Below are 22988 nucleotides of genomic sequence, written 5' to 3'. Positions count from 1 at the left end.
AGTCTATAGTGCTGGGGTTCTTGGACGCAAGAGGATGATGTTGTCGTTGTTCTTTTAAACAATGATCAACATCGTCACTGCACATGGGAGACACCTGGCCGGTAGCATCGCGAGAGGGCTCAGTTAGCGTGATTGCACGATCTTCATCCCGCAGGTGTGCAGAAGTTAGCGCCTGTTGTCGGGAGGATTCTGGTGATTTTGCACTGACTTTGTCCATGATTTGCTGCACCTTTCCCCGCAACGACGCCGCCGCCTCTTCCGCACCCTGGCGGGCGATTCTGCGTTTCTTGTTCTTCCGCGGGGATTTAGCAGGTGGACAACGCTCATCGGAATCCGAGATTTCATGGTGGGGTTGTGGGGAACGACATTCAGCAGTCACAGTCCTGACCTGCGTCTCTGAGGAGGTGGAATTTTGTTCTGTTGACAGAGTCGGGGACTGCGCTACGGAATCAACCACGTCACTCACACTCAGGTGTTGCTCTTGTCGCTCAGAAATGTCAACAAGTTGCTCGGCCGTTGGAGGAAGGGTTGGTTGGGGGCGAATGTCTACTTCGGTATCCATGGGCAGTTGGTCGGTCGGTTGGTCGCGAGCCACCGAAGCGTAAGTGGTGGACAAAATAGTCATCTCCGCGGACTTCACCGGTTCACCTGTCGGCAGCTGCACAACACGTCTTTGAATACATTCAGAACGAATATGACCTGGAGAATTGCAAGCTGCACACGTTCGTGGTTGACCATCATAAATGACGATACCTCGATAACCGCAAACGTTAATGTAAGACGGAATATGTCGTAATAAGTCCACCTTCAACTGCCTGACACCGTTCAAAACCGGATATTTGTGAGCACCGGACCATTTTTCTGCAAAATTACTGAGGACCTTCCCAAAGGGTGCAATAACAAGATTGATCGCATCTGTAGGAACTTCAAAGGGTAGCTCAAAAATTCGAATTGTTCGAATACCAAGTCCCACATGATCGGCAGTAACTTCGCCAATATTTCCATCACTGTGTTTAAACTTAAGCTTACCACCGGTATTATTGACAACTCGTTCGCATAACTCAGGGTTTTTCAGCTTCAAGTACATCACACTACTCACAATTGACAAGTGAAAACCAACAGTATCTTCAAACGGAACTTGAACAACTTCCTCTAACCAATCCTCAATTTCGAAAGATTTAGGTCGAGCAAAACGTCGATCAAAGGTAAATTTCAGAGTGTCCTTTCTACTAAGTTGAGCCATTACTTCATTTTCGAACGTTGACAGAATATCTAACTACTGCGAAGCGCCGGCGAAAACGCACAGACTTACACAGCGGATGTAAACAAAGCCAGCCGCAGAGCGAAGCACAGCACGACGAACCGCTCGCCACCGCCGCTGCAGGCAGACTGCCAACTGAGCTAACGGGCCTCGACAGATGCAGTTGCTCAGGCCTACGCTGGAACCGTGTGGCATGAAGCCATACACCATTTCTATGGCCGTCGTGTGTCTGCTTCCCTCGTCTATATTCTGCTGACTGTCACGAAACAGTAGCTATATTGCGAGCAGGACGGGAAACGGCAGCTCGGACAGCTCAAACTTGTCACGAGTAGTGTGGAAAAAATTCCGTTCCGGTACCGGGAATCGAACCCGGGCCTCCTGGGTGAAAGCCAGGTATCCTAGCCACTAGACCACACCGGATCTGTGCGTCTCTTCGACGGTTCGGACGGTCCCTTGTCGCATTTCGTGCCGAGTCCCGCGTCGGCGCCCATCTCTCTTTGCGAGCATCTTTGCGCATGCTGACTGGCAAGGCGCGCACCTCAAACGTCTCAGAGCAATGCTTTTGGCTTCATGCTCTGCTGGGAGAAGAGAAAAAGGGAAGCTGTAAGTAGCAATAACAGGAAGTAAACATTTTCCCGCTGAAGCGTTGTGGATAACAAACAAGAAATAAGTTGGGGCCCCAGCAACAGCACCACCATCAGTCACAGAAAATTAAATGCCCCGGGTGAGGATCGAAACTCACGACCTTAAGATTATGAGACTTACGCGCTGCCTACTGCGCTACCGAGGCACCGGTGAACCCTTTGTCCTGGAAACTGGGTAAGTATCATACCCAATGTTAGACGTGAAGACACTGTACTTCCTGGATAACGTGTTCTGTTTGCTACACGTCCATTGCCGGCCCAGTTAATTGCGGTGTTGCTGCAGCTTTTGCAACGATAGGCAGCACTCCTTGTCGTTAAAGTTCAGTGCCTCGGAGGCACCTGGACACAGCAACTTGTGAGGCCAGGCCGACGCTAGTCTGTAGAACATGATGCGAGCGTCCCAGTGGGGACCCGCTAGTGCTGCGTTCTCGGTTCTTCTCAAAGGAATCCAGCTACACATTCTTGTGGATCGTGCATGTAAAGCGCGCAAGCCACACGGCAGCATTACCGCGGGAAAAGCAAAATGATGCATCGGCCGGGAATCGAACCCGGGCCGCCCGCGTGGCAGGCGAGCATTCTACCACTGAACCACCGATGCTCCGGCCGGTAGCAACTTCACGCTGCTTCCCGAGCAGTTGTCTTGAGGGAAAGTGGGACTGTCGTCAAGCGCCATAGCATTCTGTCGAGAAGATGCTGCAGACGCTGAACCCTGCACTGTACTGCTTAAAATCGCCGCCAGAACGCGGTCCTCTGCGTACTCTTGCGTCACCGGAGCCGACTCTTGCCAAAGGATGCGAAATGTGCGCGGATATGCTGTCCGAATGCGTCTGGATGTGCTCCCCTAGCCTACCTCGAAATGCGCCTGCCAGGTACCACCACCTTCGGCCGCTGCCGACAGGCGGGAAGCCGACACAGTGCGGCGCCGGGGCACTCGCTTGTGCGGTGGTGGTGTAATGGTCAGCATAGTTGCCTTCCAAGCAGTTGATCCGGGTTCGATTCCCGGCCACCGCAGCAGGCTTTTAATTTCGCGTTTGAGTACTTTTGCCACGCGCCTTGAAATTAATGTTTTTTTTTCCTCCCTGTTACTCGCTGCAGACCAGCCTGTAGTGTGTCTCGACTTAGCGAGAGCTGACGCGAGAGCTGACGCTCTCAAATCGGCCTATATCAAAACAACAAGCACGAGAAACGACTGAGAGAGGTAAGGAGAGGCGAGGCGATGGACACACAGCACGCCCCTTCATTTCACGGTGGCGTCTCCCTGACCGAATCGGGCTGTGGCTCCGAAAACAAAGGAGAAAGAAAAATAGGAAGTAAAACTGCCGACAGTACCCTGTGTTCCGATGCACTTACCCGCCCAAGTACTGACAAGGGCCAAAGTTGTTACGCATCGGCAATCGGACATTTCCTTTCGTTTTCTCTTTATCGGTTGAGAACCAGTGTTTTGTGCACACTATGGCCATTGGCGAGTGAATGCTGTAGCGCTTCCCGACAGGTCGGGTTTGGAACCTCTGTCAACTTCCACGCAGGGTGGTCATCACACTCGCCAGCTGAAATCGGCGCTGCCTTTTCGTAGTAGTAAAAGCGTAGTGGCCCGTGGGGGGATCGAACCCACGACCTTCGCGTTATTAGCACGACGCTCTAACCAACTGAGCTAACGGGCCTCGACAGATGCAGTTGCTCAGGCCTACGCTGGAACCGTGTGGCATGAAGCCATACACCATTTCTATGGCCGTCGTGTGTCTGCTTCCCTCGTCTATATTCTGCTGACTGTCACGAAACAGTAGCTATATTGCGAGCAGGACGGGAAACGGCAGCTCGGACAGCTCAAACTTGTCACGAGTAGTGTGGAAAAAATTCCGTTCCGGTACCGGGAATCGAACCCGGGCCTCCTGGGTGAAAGCCAGGTATCCTAGCCACTAGACCACACCGGATCTGTGCGTCTCTTTGACGGTTCGGACGGTCCCTTGTCGCATTTCGTGCCGAGTCCCGCGTCGGCGCCCATCTCTCTTTGCGAGCATCTTTGCGCATGCTGACTGGCAAGGCGCGCACCTCAAACGTCTCAGAGCAATGCTTTTGGCTTCATGCTCTGCTGGGAGAAGAGAAAAAGGGAAGCTGTAAGTAGCAATAACAGGAAGTAAACATTTTCCCGCTGAAGCGTTGTGGATAACAAACAAGAAATAAGTTGGGGCCCCAGCAACAGCACCACCATCAGTCACAGAAAATTAAATGCCCCGGGTGAGGATCGAACTCACGACCTTAAGATTATGAGACTTACGCGCTGCCTACTGCGCTACCGAGGCACCGGTGAACCCTTTGTCCTGGAAACTGGGTAAGTATCATACCCAATGTTAGACGTGAAGACACTGTACTTCCTGGATAACGTGTTCTGTTTGCTACACGTCCATTGCCGGCCCAGTTAATTGCGGTGTTGCTGCAGCTTTTGCAACGATAGGCAGCACTCCTTGTCGTTAAAGTTCAGTGCCTCGGAGGCACCTGGACACAGCAACTTGTGAGGCCAGGCCGACGCTAGTCTGTAGAACATGATGCGAGCGTCCCAGTGGGGACCCGCTAGTGCTGCGTTCTCGGTTCTTCTCAAAGGAATCCAGCTACACATTCTTGTGGATCGTGCATGTAAAGCGCGCAAGCCACACGGCAGCATTACCGCGGGAAAAGCAAAATGATGCATCGGCCGGGAATCGAACCCGGGCCGCCCGCGTGGCAGGCGAGCATTCTACCACTGAACCACCGATGCTCCGGCCGGTAGCAACTTCACGCTGCTTCCCGAGCAGTTGTCTTGAGGGAAAGTGGGACTGTCGTCAAGCGCCATAGCATTCTGTCGAGAAGATGCTGCAGACGCTGAACCCTGCACTGTACTGCTTAAAATCGCCGCCAGAACGCGGTCCTCTGCGTACTCTTGCGTCACCGGAGCCGACTCTTGCCAAAGGATGCGAAATGTGCGCGGATATGCTGTCCGAATGCGTCTGGATGTGCTCCCCTAGCCTACCTCGAAATGCGCCTGCCAGGTACCACCACCTTCGGCCGCTGCCGACAGGCGGGAAGCCGACACAGTGCGGCGCCGGGGCACTCGCTTGTGCGGTGGTGGTGTAATGGTCAGCATAGTTGCCTTCCAAGCAGTTGATCCGGGTTCGATTCCCGGCCACCGCAGCAGGCTTTTAATTTCGCGTTTGAGTACTTTTGCCACGCGCCTTGAAATTAATGTTTTTTTTTCCTCCCTGTTACTCGCTGCAGACCAGCCTGTAGTGTGTCTCGACTTGTCTCGACTTTGCGAGAGCTGACGCTCTCAAATCGGCCTATATCAAAACAACAAGCACGAGAAACGACTGAGAGAGGTAAGGAGAGGCGAGGCGATGGACACACAGCACGCCCCTTCATTTCACGGTGGCGTCTCCCTGACCGAATCGGGCTGTGGCTCCGAAAACAAAGGAGAAAGAAAAATAGGAAGTAAAACTGCCGACAGTACCCTGTGTTCCGATGCACTTACCCGCCCAAGTACTGACAAGGGCCAAAGTTGTTACGCATCGGCAATCGGACATTTCCTTTCGTTTTCTCTTTATCGGTTGAGAACCAGTGTTTTGTGCACACTATGGCCATTGGCGAGTGAATGCTGTAGCGCTTCCCGACAGGTCGGGTTTGGAACCTCTGTCAACTTCCACGCAGGGTGGTCATCACACTCGCCAGCTGAAATCGGCGCTGCCTTTTCGTAGTAGTAAAAGCGTAGTGGCCCGTGGGGGGATCGAACCCACGACCTTCGCGTTATTAGCACGACGCTCTAACCAACTGAGCTAACGGGCCTCGACAGATGCAGTTGCTCAGGCCTACGCTGGAACCGTGTGGCATGAAGCCATACACCATTTCTATGGCCGTCGTGTGTCTGCTTCCCTCGTCTATATTCTGCTGACTGTCACGAAACAGTAGCTATATTGCGAGCAGGACGGGAAACGGCAGCTCGGACAGCTCAAACTTGTCACGAGTAGTGTGGAAAAAATTCCGTTCCGGACCGGGAATCGAACCCGGGCCTCCTGGGTGAAAGCCAGGTATCCTAGCCACTAGACCACACCGGATCTGTGCGTCTCTTCGACGGTTCGGACGGTCCCTTGTCGCATTTCGTGCCGAGTCCCGCGTCGGCGCCCATCTCTCTTTGCGAGCATCTTTGCGCATGCTGACTGGCAAGGCGCGCACCTCAAACGTCTCAGAGCAATGCTTTTGGCTTCATGCTCTGCTGGGAGAAGAGAAAAAGGGAAGCTGTAAGTAGCAATAACAGGAAGTAAACATTTTCCCGCTGAAGCGTTGTGGATAACAAACAAGAAATAAGTTGGGGCCCCAGCAACAGCACCACCATCAGTCACAGAAAATTAAATGCCCCGGGTGAGGATCGAACTCACGACCTTAAGATTATGAGACTTACGCGCTGCCTACTGCGCTACCGAGGCACCGGTGAACCCTTTGTCCTGGAAACTGGGTAAGTATCATACCCAATGTTAGACGTGAAGACACTGTACTTCCTGGATAACGTGTTCTGTTTGCTACACGTCCATTGCCGGCCCAGTTAATTGCGGTGTTGCTGCAGCTTTTGCAACGATAGGCAGCACTCCTTGTCGTTAAAGTTCAGTGCCTCGGAGGCACCTGGACACAGCAACTTGTGGGGCCAGGCCGACGCTAGTCTGTAGAACATGATGCGAGCGTCCCAGTGGGGACCCGCTAGTGCTGCGTTCTCGGTTCTTCTCAAAGGAATCCAGCTACACATTCTTGTGGATCGTGCATGTAAAGCGCGCAAGCCACACGGCAGCATTACCGCGGGAAAAGCAAAATGATGCATCGGCCGGGAATCGAACCCGGGCCGCCCGCGTGGCAGGCGAGCATTCTACCACTGAACCACCGATGCTCCGGCCGGTAGCAACTTCACGCTGCTTCCCGAGCAGTTGTCTTGAGGGAAAGTGGGACTGTCGTCAAGCGCCATAGCATTCTGTCGAGAAGATGCTGCAGACGCTGAACCCTGCACTGTACTGCTTAAAATCGCCGCCAGAACGCGGTCCTCTGGGTACTCTTGCGTCGCCGGAGCCGACTCTTGCCAAAGGATGCGAAATGTGCGCAGATATGCTGTCCGAATGCGTCTGGATGTGCTCCCCTAGCCTACCTCGAAATGCGCCTGCCAGGTACCACCACCTTCGGCCGCTGCCGACAGGCGGGAAGCCGACACAGTGCGGCGCCGGGGCACTCGCTTGTGCGGTGGTGGTGTAATGGTCAGCATAGTTGCCTTCCAAGCAGTTGATCCGGGTTCGATTCCCGGCCACCGCAGCAGGCTTTTAATTTCGCGTTTGAGTACTTTTGCCACGCGCCTTGAAATTAATGTTTTTTTTTCCTCCCTGTTACTCGCTGCAGACCAGCCTGTAGTGTGTCTCGACTTTGCGAGAGCTGACGCGAGAGCTGACGCTCTCAAATCGGCCTATATCAAAACAACAAGCACGAGAAACGACTGAGAGAGGTAAGGAGAGGGGAGGCGATGGACACACAGCACGCCCCTTCATTTCACGGTGGCGTCTCCCTGACCGAATCGGGCTGTGGCTCCGAAAACAAAGGAGAAAGAAAAATAGGAAGTAAAACTGCCGACAGTACCCTGTGTTCCGATGCACTTACCCGCCCAAGTACTGACAAGGGCCAAAGTTGTTACGCATCGGCAATCGGACATTTCCTTTCGTTTTCTCTTTATCGGTTGAGAACCAGTGTTTTGTGCACACTATGGCCATTGGCGAGTGAATGCTGTAGCGCTTCCCGACAGGTCGGGTTTGGAACCTCTGTCAACTTCCACGCAGGGTGGTCATCACACTCGCCAGCTGAAATCGGCGCTGCCTTTTCGTAGTAGTAAAAGCGTAGTGGCCCGTGGGGGGATCGAACCCACGACCTTCGCGTTATTAGCACGACGCTCTAACCAACTGAGCTAACGGGCCTCGACAGATGCAGTTGCTCAGGCCTACGCTGGAACCGTGTGGCATGAAGCCATACACCATTTCTATGGCCGTCGTGTGTCTGCTTCCCTCGTCTATATTCTGCTGACTGTCACGAAACAGTAGCTATATTGCGAGCAGGACGGGAAACGGCAGCTCGGACAGCTCAAACTTGTCACGAGTAGTGTGGAAAAAATTCCGTTCCGGTACCGGGAATCGAACCCGGGCCTCCTGGGTGAAAGCCAGGTATCCTAGCCACTAGACCACACCGGATCTGTGCGTCTCTTCGACGGTTCGGACGGTCCCTTGTCGCATTTCGTGCCGAGTCCCGCGTCGGCGCCCATCTCTCTTTGCGAGCATCTTTGCGCATGCTGACTGGCAAGGCGCGCACCTCAAACGTCTCAGAGCAATGCTTTTGGCTTCATGCTCTGCTGGGAGAAGAGAAAAAGGGAAGCTGTAAGTAGCAATAACAGGAAGTAAACATTTTCCCGCTGAAGCGTTGTGGATAACAAACAAGAAATAAGTTGGGGCCCCAGCAACAGCACCACCATCAGTCACAGAAAATTAAATGCCCCGGGTGAGGATCGAACTCACGACCTTAAGATTATGAGACTTACGCGCTGCCTACTGCGCTACCGAGGCACCGGTGAACCGTTTGTCCTGGAAACTGGGTAAGTATCATACCCAATGTTAGACGTGAAGACACTGTACTTCCTGGATAACGTGTTCTGTTTGCTACACGTCCATTGCCGGCCCAGTTAATTGCGGTGTTGCTGCAGCTTTTGCAACGATAGGCAGCACTCCTTGTCGTTAAAGTTCAGTGCCTCGGAGGCACCTGGACACAGCAACTTGTGAGGCCAGGCCGACGCTAGTCTGTAGAACATGATGCGAGCGTCCCAGTGGGGACCCGCTAGTGCTGCGTTCTCGGTTCTTCTCAAAGGAATCCAGCTACACATTCTTGTGGATCGTGCATGTAAAGCGCGCAAGCCACACGGCAGCATTACCGCGGGAAAAGCAAAATGATGCATCGGCCGGGAATCGAACCCGGGCCGCCCGCGTGGCAGGCGAGCATTCTACCACTGAACCACCGATGCTCCGGCCGGTAGCAACTTCACGCTGCTTCCCGAGCAGTTGTCTTGAGGGAAAGTGGGACTGTCGTCAAGCGCCATAGCATTCTGTCGAGAAGATGCTGCAGACGCTGAACCCTGCACTGTACTGCTTAAAATCGCCGCCAGAACGCGGTCCTCTGCGTACTCTTGCGTCACCGGAGCCGACTCTTGCCAAAGGATGCGAAATGTGCGCGGATATGCTGTCCGAATGCGTCTGGATGTGCTCCCCTAGCCTACCTCGAAATGCGCCTGCCAGGTACCACCACCTTCGGCCGCTGCCGACAGGCGGGAAGCCGACACAGTTCGGCGCCGGGGCACTCGCTTGTGCGGTGGTGGTGTAATGGTCAGCATAGTTGCCTTCCAAGCAGTTGATCCGGGTTCGATTCCCGGCCACCGCAGCAGGCTTTTAATTTCGCGTTTGAGTACTTTTGCCACGCGCCTTGAAATTAATGTTTTTTTTTCCTCCCTGTTACTCGCTGCAGACCAGCCTGTAGTGTGTCTCGACTTTGCGAGAGCTGACGCGAGAGCTGACGCTCTCAAATCGGCCTATATCAAAACAACAAGCACGAGAAACGACTGAGAGAGGTAAGGAGAGGGGAGGCGATGGACACACAGCACGCCCCTTCATTTCACGGTGGCGTCTCCCTGACCGAATCGGGCTGTGGCTCCGAAAACAAAGGAGAAAGAAAAATAGGAAGTAAAACTGCCGACAGTACCCTGTGTTCCGATGCACTTACCCGCCCAAGTACTGACAAGGGCCAAAGTTGTTACGCATCGGCAATCGGACATTTCCTTTCGTTTTCTCTTTATCGGTTGAGAACCAGTGTTTTGTGCACACTATGGCCATTGGCGAGTGAATGCTGTAGCGCTTCCCGACAGGTCGGGTTTGGAACCTCTGTCAACTTCCACGCAGGGTGGTCATCACACTCGCCAGCTGAAATCGGCGCTGCCTTTTCGTAGTAGTAAAAGCGTAGTGGCCCGTGGGGGGATCGAACCCACGACCTTCGCGTTATTAGCACGACGCTCTAACCAACTGAGCTAACGGGCCTCGACAGATGCAGTTGCTCAGGCCTACGCTGGAACCGTGTGGCATGAAGCCATACACCATTTCTATGGCCGTCGTGTGTCTGCTTCCCTCGTCTATATTCTGCTGACTGTCACGAAACAGTAGCTATATTGCGAGCAGGACGGGAAACGGCAGCTCGGACAGCTCAAACTTGTCACGAGTAGTGTGGAAAAAATTCCGTTCCGGTACCGGGAATCGAACCCGGGCCTCCTGGGTGAAAGCCAGGTATCCTAGCCACTAGACCACACCGGATCTGTGCGTCTCTTCGACGGTTCGGACGGTCCCTTGTCGCATTTCGTGCCGAGTCCCGCGTCGGCGCCCATCTCTCTTTGCGAGCATCTTTGCGCATGCTGACTGGCAAGGCGCGCACCTCAAACGTCTCAGAGCAATGCTTTTGGCTTCATGCTCTGCTGGGAGAAGAGAAAAAGGGAAGCTGTAAGTAGCAATAACAGGAAGTAAACATTTTCCCGCTGAAGCGTTGTGGATAACAAACAAGAAATAAGTTGGGGCCCCAGCAACAGCACCACCATCAGTCACAGAAAATTAAATGCCCCGGGTGAGGATCGAACTCACGACCTTAAGATTATGAGACTTACGCGCTGCCTACTGCGCTACCGAGGCACCGGTGAACCGTTTGTCCTGGAAACTGGGTAAGTATCATACCCAATGTTAGACGTGAAGACACTGTACTTCCTGGATAACGTGTTCTGTTTGCTACACGTCCATTGCCGGCCCAGTTAATTGCGGTGTTGCTGCAGCTTTTGCAACGATAGGCAGCACTCCTTGTCGTTAAAGTTCAGTGCCTCGGAGGCACCTGGACACAGCAACTTGTGAGGCCAGGCCGACGCTAGTCTGTAGAACATGATGCGAGCGTCCCAGTGGGGACCCGCTAGTGCTGCGTTCTCGGTTCTTCTCAAAGGAATCCAGCTACACATTCTTGTGGATCGTGCATGTAAAGCGCGCAAGCCACACGGCAGCATTACCGCGGGAAAAGCAAAATGATGCATCGGCCGGGAATCGAACCCGGGCCGCCCGCGTGGCAGGCGAGCATTCTACCACTGAACCACCGATGCTCCGGCCGGTAGCAACTTCACGCTGCTTCCCGAGCAGTTGTCTTGAGGGAAAGTGGGACTGTCGTCAAGCGCCATAGCATTCTGTCGAGAAGATGCTGCAGACGCTGAACCCTGCACTGTACTGCTTAAAATCGCCGCCAGAACGCGGTCCTCTGCGTACTCTTGCGTCACCGGAGCCGACTCTTGCCAAAGGATGCGAAATGTGCGCGGATATGCTGTCCGAATGCGTCTGGATGTGCTCCCCTAGCCTACCTCGAAATGCGCCTGCCAGGTACCACCACCTTCGGCCGCTGCCGACAGGCGGGAAGCCGACACAGTTCGGCGCCGGGGCACTCGCTTGTGCGGTGGTGGTGTAATGGTCAGCATAGTTGCCTTCCAAGCAGTTGATCCGGGTTCGATTCCCGGCCACCGCAGCAGGCTTTTAATTTCGCGTTTGAGTACTTTTGCCACGCGCCTTGAAATTAATGTTTTTTTTTCCTCCCTGTTACTCGCTGCAGACCAGCCTGTAGTGTGTCTCGACTTGTCTCGACTTTGCGAGAGCTGACGCGAGAGCTGACGCTCTCAAATCGGCCTATATCAAAACAACAAGCACGAGAAACGACTGAGAGAGGTAAGGAGAGGCGAGGCGATGGACACACAGCACGCCCCTTCATTTCACGGTGGCGTCTCCCTGACCGAATCGGGCTGTGGCTCCGAAAACAAAGGAGAAAGAAAAATAGGAAGTAAAACTGCCGACAGTACCCTGTGTTCCGATGCACTTACCCGCCCAAGTACTGACAAGGGCCAAAGTTGTTACGCATCGGCAATCGGACATTTCCTTTCGTTTTCTCTTTATCGATTGAGAACCAGTGTTTTGTGCACACTATGGCCATTGGCGAGTGAATGCTGTAGCGCTTCCCGACAGGTCGGGTTTGGAACCTCTGTCAACTTCCACGCAGGGTGGTCATCACACTCGCCAGCTGAAATCGGCGCTGCCTTTTCGTAGTAGTAAAAGCGTAGTGGCCCGTGGGGGGATCGAACCCACGACCTTCGCGTTATTAGCACGACGCTCTAACCAACTGAGCTAACGGGCCTCGACAGATGCAGTTGCTCAGGCCTACGCTGGAACCGTGTGGCATGAAGCCATACACCATTTCTATGGCCGTCGTGTGTCTGCTTCCCTCGTCTATATTCTGCTGACTGTCACGAAACAGTAGCTATATTGCGAGCAGGACGGGAAACGGCAGCTCGGACAGCTCAAACTTGTCACGAGTAGTGTGGAAAAAATTCCGTTCCGGTACCGGGAATCGAACCCGGGCCTCCTGGGTGAAAGCCAGGTATCCTAGCCACTAGACCACACCGGATCTGTGCGTCTCTTCGACGGTTCGGACGGTCCCTTGTCGCATTTCGTGCCGAGTCCCGCGTCGGCGCCCATCTCTCTTTGCGAGCATCTTTGCGCATGCTGACTGGCAAGGCGCGCACCTCAAACGTCTCAGAGCAATGCTTTTGGCTTCATGCTCTGCTGGGAGAAGAGAAAAAGGGAAGCTGTAAGTAGCAATAACAGGAAGTAAACATTTTCCCGCTGAAGCGTTGTGGATAACAAACAAGAAATAAGTTGGGGCCCCAGCAACAGCACCACCATCAGTCACAGAAAATTAAATGCCCCGGGTGAGGATCGAACTCACGACCTTAAGATTATGAGACTTACGCGCTGCCTACTGCGCTACCGAGGCACCGGTGAACCCTTTGTCCTGGAAACTGGGTAAGTATCATACCCAATGTTAGACGTGAAGACACTGTACTTCCTGGATAACGTGTTCTGTTTGCTACACGTCCATTGCCGGCCCAGTTAATTGCGGTGTTGCTGCAGCTTTTGCAACGATAGGCAGCACTCCTTGTCGTTAAAGTTCAGTGCCTCGGAGGCACCTGGACACAGCAACTTGTGGGGCCAGGCCGACGCTAGTCTGTAGAACATGATGCGAGCGTCCCAGTGGGGACCCGCTAGTGCTGCGTTCTCGGTTCTTCTCAAAGGAATCCAGCTACACATTCTTGTGGATCGTGCATGTAAAGCGCGCAAGCCACACGGCAGCATTACCGCGGGAAAAGCAAAATGATGCATCGGCCGGGAATCGAACCCGGGCCGCCCGCGTGGCAGGCGAGCATTCTACCACTGAACCACCGATGCTCCGGCCGGTAGCAACTTCACGCTGCTTCCCGAGCAGTTGTCTTGAGGGAAAGTGGGACTGTCGTCAAGCGCCATAGCATTCTGTCGAGAAGATGCTGCAGACGCTGAACCCTGCACTGTACTGCTTAAAATCGCCGCCAGAACGCGGTCCTCTGGGTACTCTTGCGTCGCCGGAGCCGACTCTTGCCAAAGGATGCGAAATGTGCGCAGATATGCTGTCCGAATGCGTCTGGATGTGCTCCCCTAGCCTACCTCGAAATGCGCCTGCCAGGTACCACCACCTTCGGCCGCTGCCGACAGGCGGGAAGCCGACACAGTGCGGCGCCGGGGCACTCGCTTGTGCGGTGGTGGTGTAATGGTCAGCATAGTTGCCTTCCAAGCAGTTGATCCGGGTTCGATTCCCGGCCACCGCAGCAGGCTTTTAATTTCGCGTTTGAGTACTTTTGCCACGCGCCTTGAAATTAATGTTTTTTTTTTCCTCCCTGTTACTCGCTGCAGACCAGCCTGTAGTGTGTCTCGACTTTGCGAGAGCTGACGCGAGAGCTGACGCTCTCAAATCGGCCTATATCAAAACAACAAGCACGAGAAACGACTGAGAGAGGTAAGGAGAGGGGAGGCGATGGACACACAGCACGCCCCTTCATTTCACGGTGGCGTCTCCCTGACCGAATCGGGCTGTGGCTCCGAAAACAAAGGAGAAAGAAAAATAGGAAGTAAAACTGCCGACAGTACCCTGTGTTCCGATGCACTTACCCGCCCAAGTACTGACAAGGGCCAAAGTTGTTACGCATCGGCAATCGGACATTTCCTTTCGTTTTCTCTTTATCGGTTGAGAACCAGTGTTTTGTGCACACTATGGCCATTGGCGAGTGAATGCTGTAGCGCTTCCCGACAGGTCGGGTTTGGAACCTCTGTCAACTTCCACGCAGGGTGGTCATCACACTCGCCAGCTGAAATCGGCGCTGCCTTTTCGTAGTAGTAAAAGCGTAGTGGCCCGTGGGGGGATCGAACCCACGACCTTCGCGTTATTAGCACGACGCTCTAACCAACTGAGCTAACGGGCCTCGACAGATGCAGTTGCTCAGGCCTACGCTGGAACCGTGTGGCATGAAGCCATACACCATTTCTATGGCCGTCGTGTGTCTGCTTCCCTCGTCTATATTCTGCTGACTGTCACGAAACAGTAGCTATATTGCGAGCAGGACGGGAAACGGCAGCTCGGACAGCTCAAACTTGTCACGAGTAGTGTGGAAAAAATTCCGTTCCGGTACCAGGAATCGAACCCGGGCCTCCTGGGTGAAAGCCAGGTATCCTAGCCACTAGACCACACCGGATCTGTGCGTCTCTTCGACGGTTCGGACGGTCCCTTGTCGCATTTCGTGCCGAGTCCCGCGTCGGCGCCCATCTCTCTTTGCGAGCATCTTTGCGCATGCTGACTGGCAAGGCGCGCACCTCAAACGTCTCAGAGCAATGCTTTTGGCTTCATGCTCTGCTGGGAGAAGAGAAAAAGGGAAGCTGTAAGTAGCAATAACAGGAAGTAAACATTTTCCCGCTGAAGCGTTGTGGATAACAAACAAGAAATAAGTTGGGGCCCCAGCAACAGCACCACCATCAGTCACAGAAAATTAAATGCCCCGGGTGAGGATCGAACTCACGACCTTAAGATTATGAGACTTACGCGCTGCCTACTGCGCTACCGAGGCACCGGTGAACCCTTTGTCCTGGAAACTGGGTAAGTATCATACCCAATGTTAGACGTGAAGACACTGTACTTCCTGGATAACGTGTTCTGTTTGCTACACGTCCATTGCCGGCCCAGTTAATTGCGGTGTTGCTGCAGCTTTTGCAACGATAGGCAGCACTCCTTGTCGTTAAAGTTCAGTGCCTCGGAGGCACCTGGACACAGCAACTTGTGAGGCCAGGCCGACGCTAGTCTGTAGAACATGATGCGAGCGTCCCAGTGGGGACCCGCTAGTGCTGCGTTCTCGGTTCTTCTCAAAGGAATCCAGCTACACATTCTTGTGGATCGTGCATGTAAAGCGCGCAAGCCACACGGCAGCATTACCGCGGGAAAAGCAAAATGATGCATCGGCCGGGAATCGAACCCGGGCCGCCCGCGTGGCAGGCGAGCATTCTACCACTGAACCACCGATGCTCCGGCCGGTAGCAACTTCACGCTGCTTCCCGAGCAGTTGTCTTGAGGGAAAGTGGGACTGTCGTCAAGCGCCATAGCATTGTGTCGAGAAGATGCTGCAGACGCTGAACCCTGCACTGTACTGCTTAAAATCGCCGCCAGAACGCGGTCCTCTGCGTACTCTTGCGTCACCGGAGCCGACTCTTGCCAAAGGATGCGAAATGTGCGCGGATATGCTGTCCGAATGCGTCTGGATGTGCTCCCCTAGCCTACCTCGAAATGCGCCTGCCAGGTACCACCACCTTCGGCCGCTGCCGACAGGCGGGAAGCCGACACAGTTCGGCGCCGGGGCACTCGCTTGTGCGGTGGTGGTGTAATGGTCAGCATAGTTGCCTTCCAAGCAGTTGATCCGGGTTCGATTCCCGGCCACCGCAGCAGGCTTTTAATTTCGCGTTTGAGTACTTTTGCCACGCGCCTTGAAATTAATGTTTTTTTTTCCTCCCTGTTACTCGCTGCAGACCAGCCTGTAGTGTGTCTCGACTTGTCTCGACTTTGCGAGAGCTGACGCGAGAGCTGACGCTCTCAAATCGGCCTATATCAAAACAACAAGCACGAGAAACGACTGAGAGAGGTAAGGAGAGGCGAGGCGATGGACACACAGCACGCCCCTTCATTTCACGGTGGCGTCTCCCTGACCGAATCGGGCTGTGGCTCCGAAAACAAAGGAGAAAGAAAAATAGGAAGTAAAACTGCCGACAGTACCCTGTGTTCCGATGCACTTACCCGCCCAAGTACTGACAAGGGCCAAAGTTGTTACGCATCGGCAATCGGACATTTCCTTTCGTTTTCTCTTTATCGATTGAGAACCAGTGTTTTGTGCACACTATGGCCATTGGCGAGTGAATGCTGTAGCGCTTCCCGACAGGTCGGGTTTGGAACCTCTGTCAACTTCCACGCAGGGTGGTCATCACACTCGCCAGCTGAAATCGGCGCTGCCTTTTCGTAGTAGTAAAAGCGTAGTGGCCCGTGGGGGGATCGAACCCACGACCTTCGCGTTATTAGCACGACGCTCTAACCAACTGAGCTAACGGGCCTCGACAGATGCAGTTGCTCAGGCCTACGCTGGAACCGTGTGGCATGAAGCCATACACCATTTCTATGGCCGTCGTGTGTCTGCTTCCCTCGTCTATATTCTGCTGACTGTCACGAAACAGTAGCTATATTGCGAGCAGGACGGGAAACGGCAGCTCGGACAGCTCAAACTTGTCACGAGTAGTGTGGAAAAAATTCCGTTCCGGTACCGGGAATCGAACCCGGGCCTCCTGGGTGAAAGCCAGGTATCCTAGCCACTAGACCACACCGGATCTGTGCGTCTCTTCGACGGTTCGGACGGTCCCTTGTCGCATTTCGTGCCGAGTCCCGCGTCGGCGCCCATCTCTCTTTGCGAGCATCTTTGCGCATGCTGACTGGCAAGGCGCGCACCTCAAACGTCTCAGAGCAATGCTTTTGGCTTCATGCTCTGCTGGGAGAAGAGAAAAAGGGAAGCTGTAAGTAGCAATAACAGGAAGTAAACATTTTCCCGCTGAAGCGTTGTGGATAACAAACAAGAAATAAGTTGGGGCCCCAGCAACAGCACCACCATCAGTCACAGAAAATTAAATGCCCCGGGTGAGGATCGAACTCACGACCTTAAGATTATGAGACTTACGCGCTGCCTACTGCGCTACCGAGGCACCGGTGAACCCTTTGTCCTGGAAACTGGGTAAGTATCATACCCAATGTTAGACGTGAAGACACTGTACTTCCTGGATAACGTGTTCTGTTTGCTACACGTCCATTGCCGGCCCAGTTAATTGCGGTGTTGCTGCAGCTTTTGCAACGATAGGCAGCACTCCTTGTCGTTAAAGTTCAGTGCCTCGGAGGCACCTGGACACAGCAACTTGTGAGGCCAGGCCGACGCTAGTCTGTAGAACATGATGCGAGCGTCCCAGTGGGGACCCGCTAGTGCTGCGTTCTCGGTTCTTCTCAAAGGAATCCAGCTACACATTCTTGTGGATCGTGCATGTAAAGCGCGCAAGCCACACGGCAGCATTACCGCGGGAAAAGCAAAATGATGCATCGGCCGGGAATCGAACCCGGGCCGCCCGCGTGGCAGGCGAGCATTCTACCACTTTTTTTTTTTTTATATTTTTTTTTTTTTTTTTTTTTTTTTTTTAGGGCCTCCCAACTCCCCTTATAGCCCTCCTTACTCTCACCAAATTATGCCTTCTTCGGCGAGCTTCAACGCTGTAGTTGCTGGACTGTCGAATTCCGTTGAACATAGGAATAATTTTAAAACAAAATCATCTTCATCTCAGATGGTATGGGGTCCTCTTCCACAGAAAATGATGAAAGAAAAGGAATTATAGCTCTGAATTCGTGGACGGTATTCTTTCATCCACCGGTTCAACACGTCTTCTGGTATGTCAACTAAACTCCAATTCTACTTAAAAGGAAAATCTTCTCCCTCTGGCCGAGCGTGAGTCACCCCGGTTGAGGAGAGAGTGTATGGCGTTGTTCGCATCACACAAATAAAATATAAATTCACGTAAAGTAATTAAATGAAATCTCGACAGTCCGGGAACGGAAAAAAAAAATTCTGCAATCATGAACGTTCCACATAAAAACAGGCTATATCGTCCAAAATTTCTCATGAAGCCTCGTGAACAAAATTAACGTTCTCAAAATTAAAAGAACACTCCTCTCTTGGAAATAAAACCTGATGGGCCCTAGTTGTTTTGATAGCACAATCCATCAGCCATAATTCAAACAAAGCAAGTAAAAGAGAGAAAAAATAAGTAAAAAGTGGAACGCGGGAACTCAGTAATCTCACTTCAAGGTGTTGTTCGCATGTCTATTTCATAGCCGTAATCCAATGCAGCCTTCAAAAAATTTGCAAACAATTCGCGAATTTTAACGCAGTCTTTCAGTTTCACATACTGGGCCCACAAATAGTCCAGGTATATCACAGTATCAGTGACGGCCATATCTATAAGGGCATAAATTGTATGCCCTAAGATCCAGACAGTGGCATTATTCTTCGTCCGCGGGAAGGCTTTGAAGTTAGGCACTACCACACGACGAACAGACACGAGGTGAGGTGGTGTTCTATTAATGTGGGATACCATTCGTTGACACAGCCGCCATACCGTCGACACCGATGCACATTCAAATCGATGTTCCCGTGTGTCCACATCTCCACATCTTCCGCAGTTGGCAGAGGGGAGGAGATGAATGTCAGCAAGTCGCTGGTTCGTCGCTAAGGTGTTGTTGACGATCTTGAACCAGAGCGCACTCACGTCCGACGGCAACACCGGGTTGTTGATGTTGACCCACACATTCACCCATTCCACTGTGGGGTTCCGGAGCACCAGTTTATGACGCGGTGGTTGTCCAGTCAGGGCAACGTAGAGGCTGCGGGCGGTCCTGTGCCTGTCGGTAGCCGTTGACAGAGCGTAGCTTCTCGCTAAAAAGTACTCCCGTATGTAGGACATCTTGTACGGGATGGCCGCAAGAGAAAGGGGCGCCACTTCAGAGTGTGGGCGGTAGAGCTCCAGAAGTGCCGCGGTGGTCCCTGTCGGGATGTCGGACTGCAGGGTGGCTGTCCGGTGGACGAGCAGCGCGTCGCACTTGCGTGGAACGTCGGAGAAACCGAGGCCGCCAAGTTGCCGGTCGATGGCACAGGTCGAAGCCTTGACTTTAAAAATTTCGTGCCGCCACAGGAGCCAGTAGACCGCCTGTGAGATCGCCCTCCCTATCTGCTTCGGAACACTAAGCAATTGGGCGATGTACCACGCATTTGATAAGATGAAAGTGTTAATAACAGCCACACGTTGATGTAAGTTGAGTCGGCGACCTGAGTGGCTACGACATAGGGCCTTCACAGTACCAAGAATTCGCCTCCAGTTTAAAACTTGCATTTTTTGGGGGCACGCTACAATGTCGAGTCCTAGAATTTTGTGGGTGTGCACAACGCGGAACCAGTCCTGTTCAGCATACAGACCCCGCCGACCCAGCGGTACTAACACTGTTTTCCGCGTATTTAGAACGGCGCCAGAGGCACGTTCGTATAACAGCAAAACATCGCGCACTCTGTCCAAGTCGTGTGTCCGCCCCATGAAAAGTCCCACGTCGTCAGCGTAGGCAGCACATTTGAGAGAGACCTGACAGACCTGGACACCCTCAATGATGCGGCCGACTGCGCGCAAAAACGGGTCGAGCGCAATGACGAATAGGGGCATTGCTAAAGGACAGCCCTGTCTGACCGACCTTGTGATGGGGATGGGCGCCGACTGCCAACCATTGATTACAATTATTGAAGTCGCCGACGTTAAAAGATTCCTTAAAGCGGTGAGAAAGTGGCCGCCGAACCCCAGTTTTGTCATTACGGAGAAAAGATAATCGTGTCCGATACGGTCAAATGCATTGGCAAAGTCGATGGAGAGAATTCCAGCGGACAGGCCGTTTATGGACGCGTATGCGACCACGTCTCGATATGAAGCCACCGCATGAAAGATGCTGCGACGTTTCACACCACACGACTGGAACGGACTGATGACCTTGTCCATGACCACACTGAGTTTCGTTGCAAGGCACCGCGCTGCCAGTTTATAATCTGCATTTAAAAGTGTGATAGGGCGTAGCGCCTCAACACGGCATGCTGTCGGTGTCTTTGGAATCAAAATAATACGCCCTTCAACGAACTTCGAAGGGACCGCAGCACCACGAACAATTTCATTTATCATGGTCGTCAATGTCTCACCGAAAATATCCCAATAAGCCAGGTAAAATTCTACTGGAAGGCCATCGGGACCTGGAGACTTCCCCCGACGACACGAGCGCAACACATCTTTCACATCGGCCAGTGACATCATCTCATCCAGTGACTGTCGGTCAGAGTCGGAGATGACAGGATCCAATTCATCTAACAGAAACGAAAGTGCTACATCGTCGACAGCGATCCGTCCGAACAATCTCTTAAAATGGTCGGAGACATGGGGAACGATCTCATGCTTCGCCGTGAGACGAGCACCAGTGTCCGTGATGAGAGCGGTAATTACTTTCCTCCGCGCCAACCGTTTCTCGCGTGCCAAGTGGTAAAGCGTTGGCACCTCTTCAAGTGTTGCACACAGCGGTCGGCTCCGGATCAGAAGTCCTTTCGCCTTTTGGAGTTGAAGATTGAGTATCTTATTTTGAATCCTACGTAAACGTGCGCGTAAGTTTTGACCAGGCGCCACGGGTGCATCCAGCGCATCTTGTAGGCACTGCTGATAAAAGGCAATGGTGCGCCTCTCCCAAAACGACACCTCCCTTGCATACCGCATCGCAACATTGCGCAACTGCGGTTTGGCTAAGTCGACCCACCAATGTAAGACTGAGGCATAACTTCCCCGTTTTTCAAAACAAAGCTGCCACATATTTTGAATCTCGCAACGTAAACCGGCGGCAGAGAGATGACGGGTATTGAGTTTCCAAACACGGCAAGGTGGAGCCTGCCTATTGGTCTGTAGGTGCATGTCACACACAACTCCGCAGTGATCACTAAAAGCGACGGGATGTACCGCTACTCTCTGAAGACAGGATTGAAGTGGCCGCGATACATAAATTCGATCAAGTCTGCTGGCACCGTTCTGATAAAAATGTGTGTACTGCGTTGTGACAGGATGAAAATGTCGCCAAACATCGATCAGATCATTGGTCACAATTAGTTGCGAAAGTTCCGGGCACATGGTAGCCGTTGGAAATTGATCGACAGCGGCAGTAACACAGTTAAAGTCACCGCCGACTATTACATTGCGGGATGACGCAAAGAACGGAACTACATCTTGGTTAAAAAACACAGATCGAGCACGTTTGTGGTCGGTGCCACTCGGCGCGTATACATTAATAAAGGTGACATCCTGGATCGTACATGTAAGGAGGCGGCCATTCGGTAAAGATTGAACGTCAGTTGGTTGCAATCCTTTTTTATAAAGAACGGCGGTGCCACAAGTACCATCAACATTTATGTTATAGATGACATCATAACCAGGAACGTTATCGAATCGCTTAACTGTAACTTCTTGGAGCAATGCAATGTCATAGCCTCCCAAAGTTAAAAAGTCAATAAAACATGCAATCTTGTGCGCAGCTAGTATGCGATTGACATTTAGTGATAAAACTGAGAAAATCTTTAGATGTTGACGAGCGGCGGCCATTTAAAACACAAACATTCAAATATTAGCAAGAAATAGGAGAAACGAAAGCTGCAGATGTTGCGTTTGAAGCATGCTAATATATTGCCAAGAAGCGCTGCAATGTATCACGTAACACGTGGACAATACAGTGTAGAAAATATCCTTCATCGTGCAGGAACTGCAGAACAGAATTCTCATGTGAAATGGGCACGAACTGCAGCGGGCCCGCCTAAAAGCCGCTAGTGGGCTCCAGGGTCGTCCTCCTCCTGCTTCCACCAGGGCGTCTCCGCTGGTCGGTCGGTCTGCTGGTCGCGACCGCCAGCGGTGTCTGTGGACGTGGCTCCTTTCGCCTGTGTTGTCGCTGTACCGGCGGCCGACGTCACCGAATGCCTGCGCGTGCGCTGGGGGACCTGCTCGCTACTTTGCTCGCTTTTTCGCTTCGCAGCATGCGCACCCTGTTCGCGTGCCGTATTCAGGAGAACCTTGAGCTGTGCTGTTTGTTCCCTTATACGCTCCTGGCGCCCAGTGCTTTCAGAGGAAGGGGGGCACGATGTCTGAACCTCACTCTCACTGCCACTCTCTGATACAGGGCTGCACGGCATATCATCAGACTGCTGACTCCTAGTACCCTTATTTTTATTTTTCTTCGTACGCCCTTTCCTCGGTGCAAGGGGTACCTCTTCAGGTGGAGGAGGCGGGGGTAAGGTGATGTCCATCGCTTCCGGACTAGCAACTGGTGAATGCTCCGAAACATCTGGGATCTCCGGAGTAACTGCATCCGACGCTACAACAGCCGAGGACAAAATGGGAGCGTCTTCCATCCGGTCCTGTGGTGCCTCGACAGTAACAGTCACCTCACTTGGCACGTCCTCAGCACGAATGGGGTCGGCTTGTCGGGGTTGTGGTACGGTGCCCGCTACGATTTCACTCATTAGTGGCACAAAGTGGCCGCCGGTAGCCGCCGCGTCACTACGTGGGAGCTGCACGGGTCTTCGACGGGTACAGTCTGCACGTAAATGCTCAGTGGAATGACAAATTGAGCACGTGGGTGGCTGGCCGATATAACTCACTTGAGCTCTACAGCCCGCAATCAGTACATAAGATGGAATGTGTCTCTTTAAATCAATGCGGACACTACGTACGCCACTATTAACCTGGTACCGGTACGCACTAGACCACTTTTCATTAACAACCGACGACACTACGCCGTACTAAGTTAGAGCACGTGCAATTAAATCGTTACCACATTCAGGAGGCACATTAAATACTCGGACCGTTCTAACGCCATAACCCGAGGGCACAATTTGAACATCACTGACTGTGCCATTGATATGCCTAAATTTACGCACGCCGCCAAAT

At 52.8% G+C, this 22988-nt stretch overlaps 37 non-coding genes across 37 annotated transcripts; 7 read left to right on the top strand and 30 right to left on the bottom strand.

Annotated features, from left to right (window-relative positions):
- Positions 1-1609: 1609 nt before the first annotated feature.
- Trnae-uuc (transfer RNA glutamic acid (anticodon UUC)) lies at positions 1610-1681 on the bottom strand. Its single transcript has one exon. It is a non-coding gene; the product is annotated as a tRNA-Glu (tRNA).
- Positions 1682-1977: 296 nt separating this feature from the next.
- On the bottom strand, positions 1978-2051 carry Trnam-cau (transfer RNA methionine (anticodon CAU)). Its single transcript has one exon. It is a non-coding gene; the product is annotated as a tRNA-Met (tRNA).
- Positions 2052-2432: 381 nt separating this feature from the next.
- Trnag-gcc (transfer RNA glycine (anticodon GCC)) lies at positions 2433-2503 on the bottom strand. Its single transcript has one exon. It is a non-coding gene; the product is annotated as a tRNA-Gly (tRNA).
- Positions 2504-2844: 341 nt separating this feature from the next.
- On the top strand, positions 2845-2916 carry Trnag-ucc (transfer RNA glycine (anticodon UCC)). Its single transcript has one exon. It is a non-coding gene; the product is annotated as a tRNA-Gly (tRNA).
- A 576-nt stretch (positions 2917-3492) lies between these two features.
- On the bottom strand, positions 3493-3566 carry Trnai-aau (transfer RNA isoleucine (anticodon AAU)). The gene has a single exon. It is a non-coding gene; the product is annotated as a tRNA-Ile (tRNA).
- A 198-nt stretch (positions 3567-3764) lies between these two features.
- On the bottom strand, positions 3765-3836 carry Trnae-uuc (transfer RNA glutamic acid (anticodon UUC)). The gene has a single exon. It is a non-coding gene; the product is annotated as a tRNA-Glu (tRNA).
- A 296-nt stretch (positions 3837-4132) lies between these two features.
- Positions 4133-4205, bottom strand: Trnam-cau (transfer RNA methionine (anticodon CAU)). The gene has a single exon. It is a non-coding gene; the product is annotated as a tRNA-Met (tRNA).
- Positions 4206-4586: 381 nt separating this feature from the next.
- Trnag-gcc (transfer RNA glycine (anticodon GCC)) lies at positions 4587-4657 on the bottom strand. Its single transcript has one exon. It is a non-coding gene; the product is annotated as a tRNA-Gly (tRNA).
- Positions 4658-4998: 341 nt separating this feature from the next.
- On the top strand, positions 4999-5070 carry Trnag-ucc (transfer RNA glycine (anticodon UCC)). Its single transcript has one exon. It is a non-coding gene; the product is annotated as a tRNA-Gly (tRNA).
- Positions 5071-5644: 574 nt separating this feature from the next.
- On the bottom strand, positions 5645-5718 carry Trnai-aau (transfer RNA isoleucine (anticodon AAU)). Its single transcript has one exon. It is a non-coding gene; the product is annotated as a tRNA-Ile (tRNA).
- Positions 5719-5916: 198 nt separating this feature from the next.
- On the bottom strand, positions 5917-5987 carry Trnae-uuc (transfer RNA glutamic acid (anticodon UUC)). Its single transcript has one exon. It is a non-coding gene; the product is annotated as a tRNA-Glu (tRNA).
- A 296-nt stretch (positions 5988-6283) lies between these two features.
- Positions 6284-6356, bottom strand: Trnam-cau (transfer RNA methionine (anticodon CAU)). Its single transcript has one exon. It is a non-coding gene; the product is annotated as a tRNA-Met (tRNA).
- Positions 6357-6737: 381 nt separating this feature from the next.
- Trnag-gcc (transfer RNA glycine (anticodon GCC)) lies at positions 6738-6808 on the bottom strand. The gene has a single exon. It is a non-coding gene; the product is annotated as a tRNA-Gly (tRNA).
- A 341-nt stretch (positions 6809-7149) lies between these two features.
- Positions 7150-7221, top strand: Trnag-ucc (transfer RNA glycine (anticodon UCC)). Its single transcript has one exon. It is a non-coding gene; the product is annotated as a tRNA-Gly (tRNA).
- A 576-nt stretch (positions 7222-7797) lies between these two features.
- Trnai-aau (transfer RNA isoleucine (anticodon AAU)) lies at positions 7798-7871 on the bottom strand. The gene has a single exon. It is a non-coding gene; the product is annotated as a tRNA-Ile (tRNA).
- Positions 7872-8069: 198 nt separating this feature from the next.
- On the bottom strand, positions 8070-8141 carry Trnae-uuc (transfer RNA glutamic acid (anticodon UUC)). The gene has a single exon. It is a non-coding gene; the product is annotated as a tRNA-Glu (tRNA).
- A 296-nt stretch (positions 8142-8437) lies between these two features.
- On the bottom strand, positions 8438-8510 carry Trnam-cau (transfer RNA methionine (anticodon CAU)). The gene has a single exon. It is a non-coding gene; the product is annotated as a tRNA-Met (tRNA).
- A 381-nt stretch (positions 8511-8891) lies between these two features.
- Positions 8892-8962, bottom strand: Trnag-gcc (transfer RNA glycine (anticodon GCC)). The gene has a single exon. It is a non-coding gene; the product is annotated as a tRNA-Gly (tRNA).
- Positions 8963-9303: 341 nt separating this feature from the next.
- Positions 9304-9375, top strand: Trnag-ucc (transfer RNA glycine (anticodon UCC)). The gene has a single exon. It is a non-coding gene; the product is annotated as a tRNA-Gly (tRNA).
- A 576-nt stretch (positions 9376-9951) lies between these two features.
- Positions 9952-10025, bottom strand: Trnai-aau (transfer RNA isoleucine (anticodon AAU)). Its single transcript has one exon. It is a non-coding gene; the product is annotated as a tRNA-Ile (tRNA).
- A 198-nt stretch (positions 10026-10223) lies between these two features.
- On the bottom strand, positions 10224-10295 carry Trnae-uuc (transfer RNA glutamic acid (anticodon UUC)). The gene has a single exon. It is a non-coding gene; the product is annotated as a tRNA-Glu (tRNA).
- Positions 10296-10591: 296 nt separating this feature from the next.
- Positions 10592-10664, bottom strand: Trnam-cau (transfer RNA methionine (anticodon CAU)). Its single transcript has one exon. It is a non-coding gene; the product is annotated as a tRNA-Met (tRNA).
- Positions 10665-11045: 381 nt separating this feature from the next.
- Trnag-gcc (transfer RNA glycine (anticodon GCC)) lies at positions 11046-11116 on the bottom strand. Its single transcript has one exon. It is a non-coding gene; the product is annotated as a tRNA-Gly (tRNA).
- A 341-nt stretch (positions 11117-11457) lies between these two features.
- Positions 11458-11529, top strand: Trnag-ucc (transfer RNA glycine (anticodon UCC)). The gene has a single exon. It is a non-coding gene; the product is annotated as a tRNA-Gly (tRNA).
- A 586-nt stretch (positions 11530-12115) lies between these two features.
- Positions 12116-12189, bottom strand: Trnai-aau (transfer RNA isoleucine (anticodon AAU)). The gene has a single exon. It is a non-coding gene; the product is annotated as a tRNA-Ile (tRNA).
- A 198-nt stretch (positions 12190-12387) lies between these two features.
- Positions 12388-12459, bottom strand: Trnae-uuc (transfer RNA glutamic acid (anticodon UUC)). Its single transcript has one exon. It is a non-coding gene; the product is annotated as a tRNA-Glu (tRNA).
- Positions 12460-12755: 296 nt separating this feature from the next.
- On the bottom strand, positions 12756-12828 carry Trnam-cau (transfer RNA methionine (anticodon CAU)). The gene has a single exon. It is a non-coding gene; the product is annotated as a tRNA-Met (tRNA).
- Positions 12829-13209: 381 nt separating this feature from the next.
- On the bottom strand, positions 13210-13280 carry Trnag-gcc (transfer RNA glycine (anticodon GCC)). Its single transcript has one exon. It is a non-coding gene; the product is annotated as a tRNA-Gly (tRNA).
- A 341-nt stretch (positions 13281-13621) lies between these two features.
- On the top strand, positions 13622-13693 carry Trnag-ucc (transfer RNA glycine (anticodon UCC)). Its single transcript has one exon. It is a non-coding gene; the product is annotated as a tRNA-Gly (tRNA).
- Positions 13694-14270: 577 nt separating this feature from the next.
- Trnai-aau (transfer RNA isoleucine (anticodon AAU)) lies at positions 14271-14344 on the bottom strand. Its single transcript has one exon. It is a non-coding gene; the product is annotated as a tRNA-Ile (tRNA).
- Positions 14345-14542: 198 nt separating this feature from the next.
- Trnae-uuc (transfer RNA glutamic acid (anticodon UUC)) lies at positions 14543-14614 on the bottom strand. The gene has a single exon. It is a non-coding gene; the product is annotated as a tRNA-Glu (tRNA).
- A 296-nt stretch (positions 14615-14910) lies between these two features.
- Trnam-cau (transfer RNA methionine (anticodon CAU)) lies at positions 14911-14983 on the bottom strand. The gene has a single exon. It is a non-coding gene; the product is annotated as a tRNA-Met (tRNA).
- Positions 14984-15364: 381 nt separating this feature from the next.
- Positions 15365-15435, bottom strand: Trnag-gcc (transfer RNA glycine (anticodon GCC)). Its single transcript has one exon. It is a non-coding gene; the product is annotated as a tRNA-Gly (tRNA).
- Positions 15436-15776: 341 nt separating this feature from the next.
- Positions 15777-15848, top strand: Trnag-ucc (transfer RNA glycine (anticodon UCC)). The gene has a single exon. It is a non-coding gene; the product is annotated as a tRNA-Gly (tRNA).
- A 586-nt stretch (positions 15849-16434) lies between these two features.
- Trnai-aau (transfer RNA isoleucine (anticodon AAU)) lies at positions 16435-16508 on the bottom strand. The gene has a single exon. It is a non-coding gene; the product is annotated as a tRNA-Ile (tRNA).
- Positions 16509-16706: 198 nt separating this feature from the next.
- On the bottom strand, positions 16707-16778 carry Trnae-uuc (transfer RNA glutamic acid (anticodon UUC)). The gene has a single exon. It is a non-coding gene; the product is annotated as a tRNA-Glu (tRNA).
- A 296-nt stretch (positions 16779-17074) lies between these two features.
- Positions 17075-17147, bottom strand: Trnam-cau (transfer RNA methionine (anticodon CAU)). Its single transcript has one exon. It is a non-coding gene; the product is annotated as a tRNA-Met (tRNA).
- Positions 17148-22988: the final 5841 nt, after the last annotated feature.

Source organism: Schistocerca gregaria, chromosome 2, assembly GCF_023897955.1.
Source record: "Schistocerca gregaria isolate iqSchGreg1 chromosome 2, iqSchGreg1.2, whole genome shotgun sequence".
Classification (NCBI taxonomy): domain Eukaryota; kingdom Metazoa; phylum Arthropoda; class Insecta; order Orthoptera; family Acrididae; genus Schistocerca; species Schistocerca gregaria.
Note: the sequence above shows the minus strand (reverse complement) of the source record. Positions and strands in the feature narration are given on the sequence as shown.